This window comes from Hipposideros armiger, unplaced genomic scaffold (assembly GCF_001890085.2).
Source record: "Hipposideros armiger isolate ML-2016 unplaced genomic scaffold, ASM189008v1 scaffold_60, whole genome shotgun sequence".
NCBI lineage: Eukaryota > Metazoa > Chordata > Mammalia > Chiroptera > Hipposideridae > Hipposideros > Hipposideros armiger.
In genome coordinates, this window is record NW_017731410.1 from 1,903,918 (window position 1) to 1,916,806 (window position 12,889).

Genomic DNA, 12,889 nt, shown 5'->3' on the forward strand with positions numbered 1-12,889 from the left:
TACCAAGATAAATAAGCCTCCACTGCCTTCTCATATTTCAGCCCTTGGAAATAATAATAGGAACAAAAAGAAAAACAATAACAGCCTAGGAGCTGCTACTATTGATTGAATAAGTAGTATATGCCAGACAGTAGAGTAAATATTATTTTGATTAACCACAGTAACAACTACTACCCAGGAGAGCACCAGGCATAAAATAGGCCTTCAATAAACTTATGTTCGTTGTAAAAATAAACACATAAATAAATGGCATAACATCTATTAAGTCCATTTAACAGATGAGGAAATTAAGGCTCAGAAAAGTTAAGCAAATTGTCCAAGACTACAAAGATAGTAAGTGCAAAAGCTAAGATTTAATAGCACAATGCCATGTCCTCCTATTCCCAAAGCCCATCCCCTAAACAAGTCGAGCCCATAGTGTTGCTTCCACATTGTTCAGTGGATGAACACTTTTAATAGTGAAAACTAGTCAATGCACCTAATCTGTAGTGGACTGAGTTTCTTGTGTTAGTGCTAGATGTCTAATCTCTGGGTTCTCAGTACTTAGTTACCTGGGTTACAGATAACTGAATATTGGACAACACCATTTTCTTAAAGTTTTTGTCTGTTCTCCATCTAGTGGAGGTAGTTTCTTGAATGATGTGGTCTCTGTGAAAGTTCTTAAGTGGGCAGTTCCCACTACCATTATGATGGACATTGAGTTGTATGCACATTGGAGACCACTGAGCATGGCTTCGTCCATAGAGATTCTTGAAATTAGAGCTTCATATTGGGAGCAAGAGTCCACCAGGTCACGTTCTTAGAGATAGAAAATGCCTCCCAGTTCCATGCCTCTAAACATGGCCAAAGTGTTAGGAGTAAGATTATAGAGTTTGTGGGCACTGATTTGTCCCCTGATATCCTAGTAGCTTGGATGGGTTCCCACAGCAAGAGTTAATGTCAACTCTGTCTTGACAGCCAGTTTCAAAAAGGTCAATGAAACTTTATTATGTATAAGGTAGCCTGCGCTTCAGTCTGCTCTAAGGTACTTATTGAGAGTATCTATTTATAAGTAACTTTCTTTTATCACTAACCAAGTGACACCTATCATTGGGAAATAATTAACATGTGAAAAACACAAATAATTAATACTGACCTAACTCCTTAATGTGAAATGCATTTAGCGTAGGTGCTGATAAATTTGTACTAGAAATTCATTCAATCTTTGAGATTTGCAATATATAAATTTTCTTCCATATGGCAGGCATATCTTCAAAAAAATTATTTTTGTCTGAGGAAAAACATATTTATTATCAAATAATCAATTAACCTCTGTTACTTATTTGTGGTTAATTGATAATTTATTATTTTTAATTAAAAATAAAGCACTATTAATGGTGACTAATAACCCACTATTAACTGTTGGTATGAAAAGCACCAATAACTAATAATTCTAAGCTACTTAATGTGAAATGCATCTAAGATAATTGCTGATAAATGTTTCCTGAAACAATCATGTGGCTTTGATTTCTTTATGGCATAAATAGCTTCCTTATGGCATACTATGTCTTCATAAAATTATTTTATTCTGAGAGAAGATCATCCTAATCATCAAGTAGTAATCAATCAGTCACTTTTCATTGAGTGTAAACTGTGTGTGCCTTGAACTTACTTATTAGATTAGTGCTAGATTTTGGTCTATTTATCTACCTGAAGACTGAAGACCCCTTTGATTCAGAATTGCTGAGAATGGGGAATTCGATAATTTCCAATTCTATAAAATTAGGAGGTGACCTGACCCACTTATTTATCACAGGTTGAAGAATTACTCTTTTAACTGATTTTAATTTATGTAATACTAATTGAGCACAACAATGCTTTTATTTTAAATTAAAACATATATATTTACTGAGAACCTTCTATGTACCAGATTCTGGACAGATAAGGAGAAATCAGACAGCCTGGTCTCGAGACAGGGGTGTGATGTTTAGTAGCAGATAATTTTTAAGTAGTTTTTGAAATTAAGTATAAAGTACGTATAGAGGGAGCATTTGAGATCTTTCTCCCTGGCATTGTCCTCCGTTTAACTCAAATAAACTCTGATAAAAATTCAATAAAAAAAAGTACATATAGAAAAATGAAAAACGTGTATGTATAGTGAAATGAATATTTACCAAGTGAACGTACTCAATATAATCAGCACTTGAAACCAAAATGGATTGTTACCAGCATATCTCATGTTTCCTTTCACTCACTGTACCTTTAAGGGTGAACACTATTCTGATTTTTCACACCCTAGGTGATTTCACCTCATTTTAAACTTTTTACAAGTGAAATCATATATTATAGTATATGTGTCTGACATTTTTAGCATCTTGCTTTTAAGACTGATCATGTTCTTGCATGTAGTTGCAATTCATCCATTCTTACTGCTGAATAGTATTCCATTAAATTAATATGTCATAGTTTGCCTATACTTTTTACTGTAGAGAGAAATTTGGGTTTTTTTCAAGTTTGGGGTCATTATGAATTGTAAGTCTTTGAACATTCTCATCTGCCTCTTTTAATAAACATCTTATGTATTATACAGAGGGTGCCAGAAAATGTATACATATTTTAAGAAAATGAAAAAAACTATTAAAATTGTAATAGTATATACCGATAACAAAAGATGCATACAAGTCACATTTGACTTCTGCAATTACAAGAGGGGCTCAAAGTGGTTACCATCAGCGTCCAGACACTTCTGATGACGGTGAACTACTGTTTGAGCAACATTGACCAAAGTGTCCACTTGTATACATTTTTTGGCACCCCCAATATATATGTATATAATATATATGTAAATGTATGAGATCATAAAGTCCACACATGATTAGCTTTATTAAATAGTGCTAAATACTTTTCCAAAGTGATTGTATCAATTTTCAATCACAATATTTTATGGGAGTTTCACTAACTTTAGATCCTCAACGACACTTGTGATTATTGATCATTTCCATTTTAGGCATTCTGGTATATAGTGGCATTTTAATTGAGGTTTAAATTTGTATTTTCCAGGTGATTAACGATGTTGAGCACTTTTTAAGATGTTCATGGTTCATTTGGTTAGCCTCTTTTATAAATACCTGTTCAAGTCCTTTGCCCATGTTTTTTTTTAATTTCTTCTCTAGCCTAATTACTATTGATTTTTAGGAATTCTTTATATTTTTGGATATGAGTCTTCATAAAATATATATTTCATATGTATCCTCTGACTTGGAAGCTTGCATTTTTTTAATCTCTTAATGGTGTCTTCAGATGATTAATTATTAAGAAATTTTAAGTTTACAATAGGCTAATTTTTCAAAGCTTCCTTTATGGTTAGTACTCTGTAAGTCTTATTTAAGAAATACTTGTCTATCCCCAAGGTCATAAAGATATTGTTTTTTTTCTAAAAGCTTTTTTTTTTTTTTTTTCGTATTTAGACCTGGAAAGGATTTTGAATATGGTCAAGTGTATGGTCAAGGTTCATTTATTTAGTATGGATATTCAATTGATCAAACACTAGTTCTTGAAAAATACTAATTTTTCTCCTCTGCCTTACAATGTCACCTTTGACAGTGTCAGTCTTTAGCAGGGTGGTCCACGACACTTGTGTGTATGGGGAGAGGGGGGAGGGGTGGGAGGAAAGCGAGACAGGAGTGAAGCGTTACTCTGGGTGTCACCCGTTCTGATAGCAGACTTGGCATGATTTAAGAAATCACCTTCTGCCATGTCAAGCAATTTAGATTTGAGGACACATCTAAGACTGCAACACAATCTCACTTTTTCTGATGTAATAGCCAAACATGCAATATGATGTGCATGACAGATTTTTAAATAAATAAATTCCACTCAGGGCAGGGTAAATGCCACTGAGGCCATTTCCAGTTATGTGAAGTTGATTTAGCTAAGTTACAGCAACTTTAAACTATCAGTGAATTAAATCTATGGAAATTCTAAAACATAACTTTAATTTTAAAAAAAAGGATGTAGAAAGATTCAAATATATATTTTAATTCTCTACAATGTATCAATCAAAGCATGTAATATTATTTTATGCCAGCATTTAACAGAGGAGAAAATGATCAGTATTTTTAAATTTTCTAAAACATTTCTTATAAGGGATGAAACATTTCCTTTATAAAGAAGAGAATGCAGAATAAAGGTGACATTTGTCATATTGAATACTATTACAGGTTTTTTAATCTGGACAGATTCCAAGTTCAGACTAGGAACTTGTCTGTTTGGTGTCAATGGCAGAGTGAAACCCAATCATAGGCCCGTGACTTTCTACACAGGGTTTCCAAACGCCTACCCCTTCACCACAGTGTGTGGTATATGCTGGGTTCGTTTTCGGTAATGCTCAAGGGGTTAGCATAACAGGAAGGTGAGAGTCGAAGGCCGAGGGTGGGGGAGGTGATCCCTGGCCATCAGCTATTTTACTATCAATTCTAGTTTCCTTAAGGGGTTTAAAACTGTCACTCTGTTCAAAGGTTTAAAGCACTTATGACAGCTTTGGGCAGCAAAAAGATAGCTGATGTTCCACTATAATATTATAATAGCACTTGTGCTCTAGTGAGCCATTCTCACATGAATTCCTGGGTCTAGTAGGATACAATTCCCAGTGTGGCAACTTTATGGTCACTGTTTTCAGCCTTACCGGAGTTATGATATATAGTTTTCAATACTCTTTAGAAATGGTCTTTTCCTCACCCCTTACAGTCATGACCTTATTTTTTTCTTTTTGTTTTAAATAAAAGCAAATAGGATATAATGTGTTTCTGAAATCTCTTAACACTGCTTAAGAAATCTGATGAATGATGAAGATCTGAATGAATGATGAAGATCTGAATATGACGATAGTAAATCACGTGTCCAGAGACACTCTGAAAGTGTATATATTCTATAATGGCTCTTTTCATTCTAAGAGTTATTTGTTCTGAATTTTCATTAAACTATAAGAATAGTTTATGAATTGATTAAATAAATTATACCTACCTAACTATTGGCATTTGCTTTCACCGAGTTTTATTCTTTCAAATGCAAATTATTATGTACTTCGAGCTGAGTTTCTGCTCTAATGTAAGGAGGCTGGCGGTGAGACAGGAGGCATTTCCAGGACATGATGTGTGCAGCGCTACCTGTTAAGACTTGCGTCTCAGGTTGTTAGGCGAGTGGAGGGAGGAGGAGAGTTATTCTTTTTTTAATATCACATTTTTAAAGCGTATATATTAACAGTGGGCCAAAAAAAGAAAAGAAAACCTGACTCTGCCTTCAGATGGCCCCATGTTGGAAAGTTTACTACTATCCTACTGAGGGCGCCGAGGACTCACAGGGCTCTGTTTGCAGCCAAGAAATTTGTGGTATCCTAACCACAAATTAGGGAAGAGCTACCCTCTCCTTGGCTTTTAGGACTTTATTTTCTGTGTTACAGAAATGACCCAATCAAAGTGACCGTATTTAAATACTAAAGTGTGAAAAAACTCAAAATCAATATGTTGACATTATAAGAATTTTTCTTATTTTTTATTGGAATTTGGAAACTCTTGGTGAGTACATTAATGTTCTTTCAAATAGCACGTACTTGCTGCTATTTTATTACCTGGCATAGTAATTCAAATTTATTTAAAGATATGCCAAAAATAACTCTCTAAGCAGAGGCCTTGAGCACATTTTCTTTGGCCCTAAGCTACCCTGAAATGTCTCCGTCATTAGTATTTCACCAAAGACCTCATGAGAACTGGCAGACCACCAAGAAACTTGGAGAATATTTGTTTTTACTGTTGCTGCTAACCGTGCATCTAGCTCGCAAGAATACATCTGTCAAATAAATATGGTCCACTCAATGCAGTAGATTTTTATTAGAAACATGTTTAAATTAGAATGTATAGGAAGTTTCCTGCCCTTTTTTTTTTATAAGATGCAATCCCTTTAGAAAAGGCAACAGGCAACTGAAACATTTATTTCAATAATACAATAAGCAAGTCTGGAGTATCTTCTGTGTGTCACTTTGCAAGCCTTAGATTAGACCCCAGTGACACTAAAACTAAAAAGATCTACCAGACTTGCTCATTCTGTTTTGATACTGGAGCTTAGATGGAGTGGAGGGGATCAGGAGACATGAAACGTGCGAAGACCCTCAGTGCTATAGACCTGGACTTTAGAGCATTGTAGGGTGTACAGATACAGGGAAGACTAATTTTGCTTAGAGTAGGTCAAGGAAAGTATCCAGGGAGAGATTCTACATGAGGTGAGCCTTGAGTAATTAAGTCTCTGGGAGTGAGGAATAAAAGCAAAACACACGTCTGCAATCATTTATATGTTTGGCAGAAAAACCAGGCCGAAGAAGCAAAAGTGGTATACTTCCCTTAAAAATGCTTTCAAAGGCCCTCCATGTTTTAGCAGACTCTGTCAGCTCCACCCTTCCCCTTGGCATGCACCTTTATGTGCATACCTTCAACTTCTTACTGCACACACTGGACTCTTGTCTAAAGGCTTTCTCCAGGCTCAGGAACACATTAGGCCTGCGAGCAGAACAAACTGGAATGCCGAGTCTTAGCCCAGCAACAGCCCTCAACCCTGAGCTGCATTCCATTTTTCCTCAGACGTCCCTGGGGGATGGTGACTCAGTTACCCACAAAACCTGTTCATTAGTGGATTCTATGCATTGTCTTCCATTTCCTGTCCCACTTCGCCCTTCCCTTACCAGTACTTTCTTTGTTTATCACTTGTTTGAGTTACCTATCGCTATGTAACAAATTACCTCAAAACATAGTGGCTTAACATAACAACACTTTTATTTTGCTCACAGTTTTGTAGATCAAGAATTACGGCAGGACCCCATTGATGAGTTTCCTGTTCTGCACTGACTGAGGCTGGCCAGTAGTGTAGTCACCTGGTGGATTGGCCGGTCTATAGGGTATAAGATAACCAGTTCCACTTGTGTGCTAGGTGATTTGGCAGGGATGGCCAGAAGCCTGCACTCAGCTGGGAGTGTCAACCAATATGCCTGCATTCGGCCTCCCAGCATGGCGGTCTCAGGGTATTCAGCCTTCTTACCTGACATTGTTGGGCTCCCAGAGGCAGTGCTGCAAGAGCCAGCTAGTGGAAACAGCCATCTCCTAAGGGCTGGGCCCAGAAATTTTAACACCTGCAGTATTGAGTTGACACAGACAACACCCTGATTCAGGGGCATGGACTCTAGACCCCACTTAGAAATGACAGGAGTAGTAAAGATTCAAGATCAGTTTCTAGGGCAACAGAACCCAAAATATGAGTGTTGAAACTTTGCACTGTAGGAGCACCACAATTCAGGGTTCACAAGTCATACAGCAGTCATACACCAGCTTATTAGAAAGCATTTGGACAGGCATGAAATGGAAATTCCAGACCTTCCAGAGGAGTCCAGCTCAGTGTGGGGAATCCCGCTGCTCTACCATCACACACCAATCTTCTTGAAAAAAGCATGCACACCTGTTTCCTAGTATACCCATGTGTGTGCCAACAATGGGCCAGCCATGTCCTGAGGTCGCTTCCCTCGCTGACATAATGGTGGCTCTGAGAAACTCAATTCCCTCTCCTACCTCAACTCTGAAGCCGACATTGTCACCTCATTTTGGAGCAGGTCATTTGGCTCTGCTTGTGACTGCTGTCGATGTGCATAATTTGGGGACATGGAAATGGACAGAGTGTAGACAAATGTGTTCAAACCTTACGAGTATCTAGGCAGAGCTCAGCTGAGTATGGTTGTTTAGGGTATGTACTAATATTTTAACTTAATTTTTCTTCTTTTCTTTTTCTTCTCTACTTCTTGCGTTTTTACATGAACAAAGGGTGACTACACACAAAAAGACCATCTGGCTGACAGAAACCCTCAGGCTGTACCATATTGTTTGTATCACCTGAGTGAAAATTGTCAATAGTTTCACACTAGATTCCTGAAGACCTAAGAATCCTGTATTCTGTTTCCCAGTCATTTGCTAAATAATCAACCTTTGAAAGAAATAAGATTTGTGTGTTTTAGTGTCTCCTAACTGACACATTGCAGTAATAGTCCTTCTACTGCCTACCTCACAGCCCTGTGGAAGAATTAAGGGGACTAAGAGATGTAGAACTGATGTGAAAACCAGAATAAGCCAAAGTGTTGGTTAAATATTTCAATTCCTTGAGAGCAAAGATCATAATTATGCCTGGGTCATACTGAACATGTAATAACTTTTGGGTTGTCGGAAAAGTCATGACACGTTTTTGCAACAGAAAACAGAAAAAATACTTCACGACTTTTCCAACAACCCAATGCTTGTTGAGAGAAATAAAAGCATTATCATAAATCCTGCAAAAAATTAATAGTAGTTTGTAAATTACACAGAAAAGATGCTTTGATCTCGTAGAATAAGAACCAGCAACTAATTAGAACCAGTCTAGCAAAAGCACTATGAATTGTCCCAAACTCACACATTCCAAGAAATTGCAACATATACAACTTTGAAAAACAGAATCTTTGCCTCATGCATTGCTAAGAAGAAAAAATTTTGATGCTTTGGAAATTGAAAGTAGTAAGGAGAGAGAATTTTTCTGTGAACCAGATGGATTATTTTTTAGCTCTTAGGAAGTATTGTAACCAGCTACCATAAAAGCCTCCGACTGAGATGTTTAAAGGTGAGCAGTTCCAGCCTTCAACCAGGCATGCTGGGGGAGGGGTGAGTCGCTGTGCAAAAGAACAGGGAGTCATGTGGTCCAACTGTAAAATAGAAAAATTGCATGTAATTATTTTACAAGCAGAGTGCGATGATGTGAAAGGAAGAACTAATGATGATGCACTCAGCTTGTTAGAGGCTTTTCCTTCTGGGGAGCTCAAGGTTACAAGAAGTGCTACTCACTGGAATTTTTTTTTCTTCCTTTTTCCTGGATACACGTTACAATAAACCCTGCACAGAGGGGGTTAATGCTGCAAGGATGTTTTTAAATAATTTCTGCGACCAAAGCCGGAGATAGAAGCCTGGCAATAATTCTCCCTGACTTCAAGCATCCTGTATTGATTGATTAATTATTCCACCAATGAACTAACAGGTATTGACCTTATCTGGTTGAGTGGCATTTAGCCAAAAGTCAGTAATCTACATCGATCACTTAATGGAACATCAAAGCTCAGCATTCTGACAGGTTTATGTCATTCAGCAAAAATCTGTCTATGTTTTGCTGATACCTTGACCTTTTTTGTATCAAGCAGCCTTTACAGAAAACAAAAAGCAATGACAAAATTAAATCTGGGAAATAGTGCTTTGTTATGTAAAAGGAAGTTCTTCTTGGACTATTGCAAATAGCTTCTGCTAAGATCCCACTGAGGGGTTTCTTTGCAAATTGAAAAGCGGTTTTCTGAATGCTTGCAATGCATGATATTCTGCTGAAGCTTGAAATGATCAAAACAATGAACCCTGGGATAATTCACACTCCAGCAGAGCTTCCCAGAGGTACCAATGAACAAGTCAGATTCTCTAGGGAGAAGTCTGTAGGAAGAGGACTTGGGCCAATGATTCCAAATGGGCAGGACCAAGTGCTATCTGTCCTTCCCATTGTGAGTACCAGAATCCTGATACAAATATTTGGACAAATCCACTGTTCCAGTCAAATACCTAGATATCTACCTCAAAGACTAAAAGAAGGCTTTGTTATAAAAACAACAGAAGGATCAGTTGATAATGTCTAAACCCACCTTTACAATGATAATTATATACTTTGATATCATGCTTATGTAGAATGAATATGAAAAATACACAGTAGATTCTTATTATGATGCTGTCTCCTCATCGTTAAGGAACTGGTGACAGAAATTTTAACAAGCGTGGCTCAGGCAATTGTCTCTAGAGTAGTCCCTCTTGAGTCCTCTTCTGTGACTCCAGTACTATACTGCTGTCCCATGAGGCCTGGCTGCGTAAGGATGCCCACTTCTTACTTCAGGACACTTAGGTTTCAGTTTTAATTATTGCTGATGCACTTGACTGAAGTATAGTTACTGGGTAGTAAGGCTTGCCTTCCAGGACGATTCTGCTACCTTCCAACAGGTTAAGATGGCGGTTCTACCCATGTAGTGCTGTCTCACAGCGCCATGCGCTCTCTCTGCCTCTCAGCTCCTAAAGGCTGCGTTGGGTCTGGAGGACCCACCTTCTAATATGCCATGGTGCACAATGGTGGGTTTATTGGGTTTGAAGACCCTTCAGTGTGAAGCACCTATTCCTGCTTGGAGTCTTACATAAAATGCTTCTCACAATTGCCAAGCACATTTTTAATTCATCATTTGCAGTGCCCACTATGCCTTAGCTGTCTGAATTTGAAGACAAGCCATGCGCTGTGACTCCCCTATAGTTGGATAAGCTTGTACAGTCTATGTCACTCTAAAATTCAGGTCCAGGTCCATGATTTGTTTGTTAATTGAAACTAAAATTTCCCTTTACCACTAATGCTTTTAAATAAATATTGAATATTTTCCATAACTAATCTAACAGTCACTGACTATAACAAAAATGGTAAACAGATTTCATCCTGAGCTCTCATCCTTCTTATTTATTTTTTCTGTGGTTCTGGGTAAATCATGCTCTTAATAAATCAGCTTTCTTATCAGCAAAACATGGGTGTTGGCCTAGGAGAAATATAAGGTCCATTTTATCACTATTCTCTTATAATGTATTGGATATTAATCAGTAATATATTTCAGAATATGATGATAGGAAAGTTTACAAAGAAAAAGAAAAATAATATACTGGAGTAGTTTTTCCTTCAGGCTAAAATGAAATCAGAAAAAGCGTGAAATAGCAAAGATACTCTACATTAACCTTAGGTGACCACATGGAGTGATTTGATTGATTACTAGATAAAGTTCAATGCCTTTTGAATTGAAAGTTAGTTTCATAAAGAATCTGACCTAACAGGCATAGCTCAGGTGGTGTCACAATCATAAAGGAAAAAAAATAAAAAGACATAAAACACTTAGTATTTCTGAGGAAGGGAGGAGAGCTCAGACTTTCACCTGGGCCTTCTGTGCTTTTGTGGTTTATCAAAAATGACAAGATTCAAAGAATTAGTGAAAATCTTACATGGATAATTTTCACATTAGATTTATCTTCCCTTTCATTATGAAGTGATTAAATCAAGGTGGCTAGAAAAAATGTGCAAGAACTTTTGTTATGATTTTGTAGTGTATATGATGTATTTTGTCTAAAAATGGTTCTTTTAGCTAAGGCATACATATTAATACTGTTGACTGACATTCTAGTCACTTGTTTGGATTTTGTGTTCATTTTGTATAAAGTAGAGAATTTCGTCTCCATATATATTTTGCTCCACAATGTAAACTAGTCAATTGAATTTACATTAATGCATATTTATCTTCATAATATGAATAGAGACCCTATATGCTAAGTAGAAGACAGATCTTCTTCCTGGAGAAATAAAGATGATATTTATTTTTATTTTTTGATAAGCACAAACCCATGAATTTCATAATTTATAGAAGAATAACATGTATCTTCTTGTTAAAGAAGCTAGCAGAATAAATAGTCAAATGATTAGGCAGCTTGAAAAACAAGTATATAAAACATTAGCGGGTATAACTAAATTAAGTAAACTCATATTAATTGAAAAATTTCTAGAGTCCAAGTCATTGAAGAGAATGAGGAAGAAGGAATCTAAATATATGAAGCCCAATGAATAAAATACCAACCTTTGACTAACCCATAAGAGACATTACTTTACTGTCATTCAAGGGTTCCCAAATGTTTTGGTCTCAGGATACTTTTATACTCTTAATAATTATCAAGAACCCCCAAAGAGCTTTGGTTTATGTCGGTTCTATCCATTGCTATCTAGCACATTAACAATTAACATTGAGACATTTCAAAAAATTATGCATTAGTTTATTTTAAGTGACATTGACATGCATTTTCATGTAAAATAAATAACAGCTTTAAGCAAAATAACTATATACTTTACCAAAAAAAATAATAATGAAAAAATAGCATTGTTTCACTTTTTTTTTCAAATTTAACATATGTCTTAATTGAAGTTAGCTGGACTCTCACGTCTGCATCGACATTTAATCTGTTGCAGTATGTTAGTTTGACTGAAGTAAATGAAGAAAATCAGACACAGATCTGTAGTTGGAAAAGGGAGAAGTATTTTAATAGATTTTTCAGACAATTGTGGATGTTCTTTTTTGGCACTACAGCAAAACTCAATAAGTGGTAATTTCCTAAAGATTAGTTGCAATGCGGAATCTATAGCCATATCAATTAACTTTTCATACTCTGTTACATTAAAATTCTTTGCTCTACCTTTTGTATGGACTTTTTAATTATGTATGGTATTTTGTATGGAATTTTTACCATAAGTAATTTTTAAATTGACTTAGATTTTTAGAGAAGTTTTAGGTTCACAGCAGAATTAAGCAGGAAGTAAAAGTTCCCATATACCTCCTGCCCCCAAATATGCATAGATTCCCCCACTATCAACATCCTGGACAAAACTAGTACATTTGTAATAATACATAAATTTCCATTGACATCTCATTATCACCAGAAGTCCATCAGTTACATTAGGGTTTACTGTGGGTGTTGTATATCCTGTGGGGTTTGACAAATGTACAAGGACATGTATCTACCATTATAACATCATACAGAACAGTTTCACTGTCCTAAAAATCCTCTGTGCTCTGACTAGTCATCTCTTCCCTCTCCTGTAACCCCTGGCAACACAGCACTGATCATTTTATTGTCTCCATAGGTTTGCCTTTTCTAGAATGCCATAAAGTTGAAATCATACTGTATGCAGCCTTTTCAGATTGGCTTCTTTCCCTTACTTATATGTATGCAAGGTTCCTCCATGTCTTTTTCTG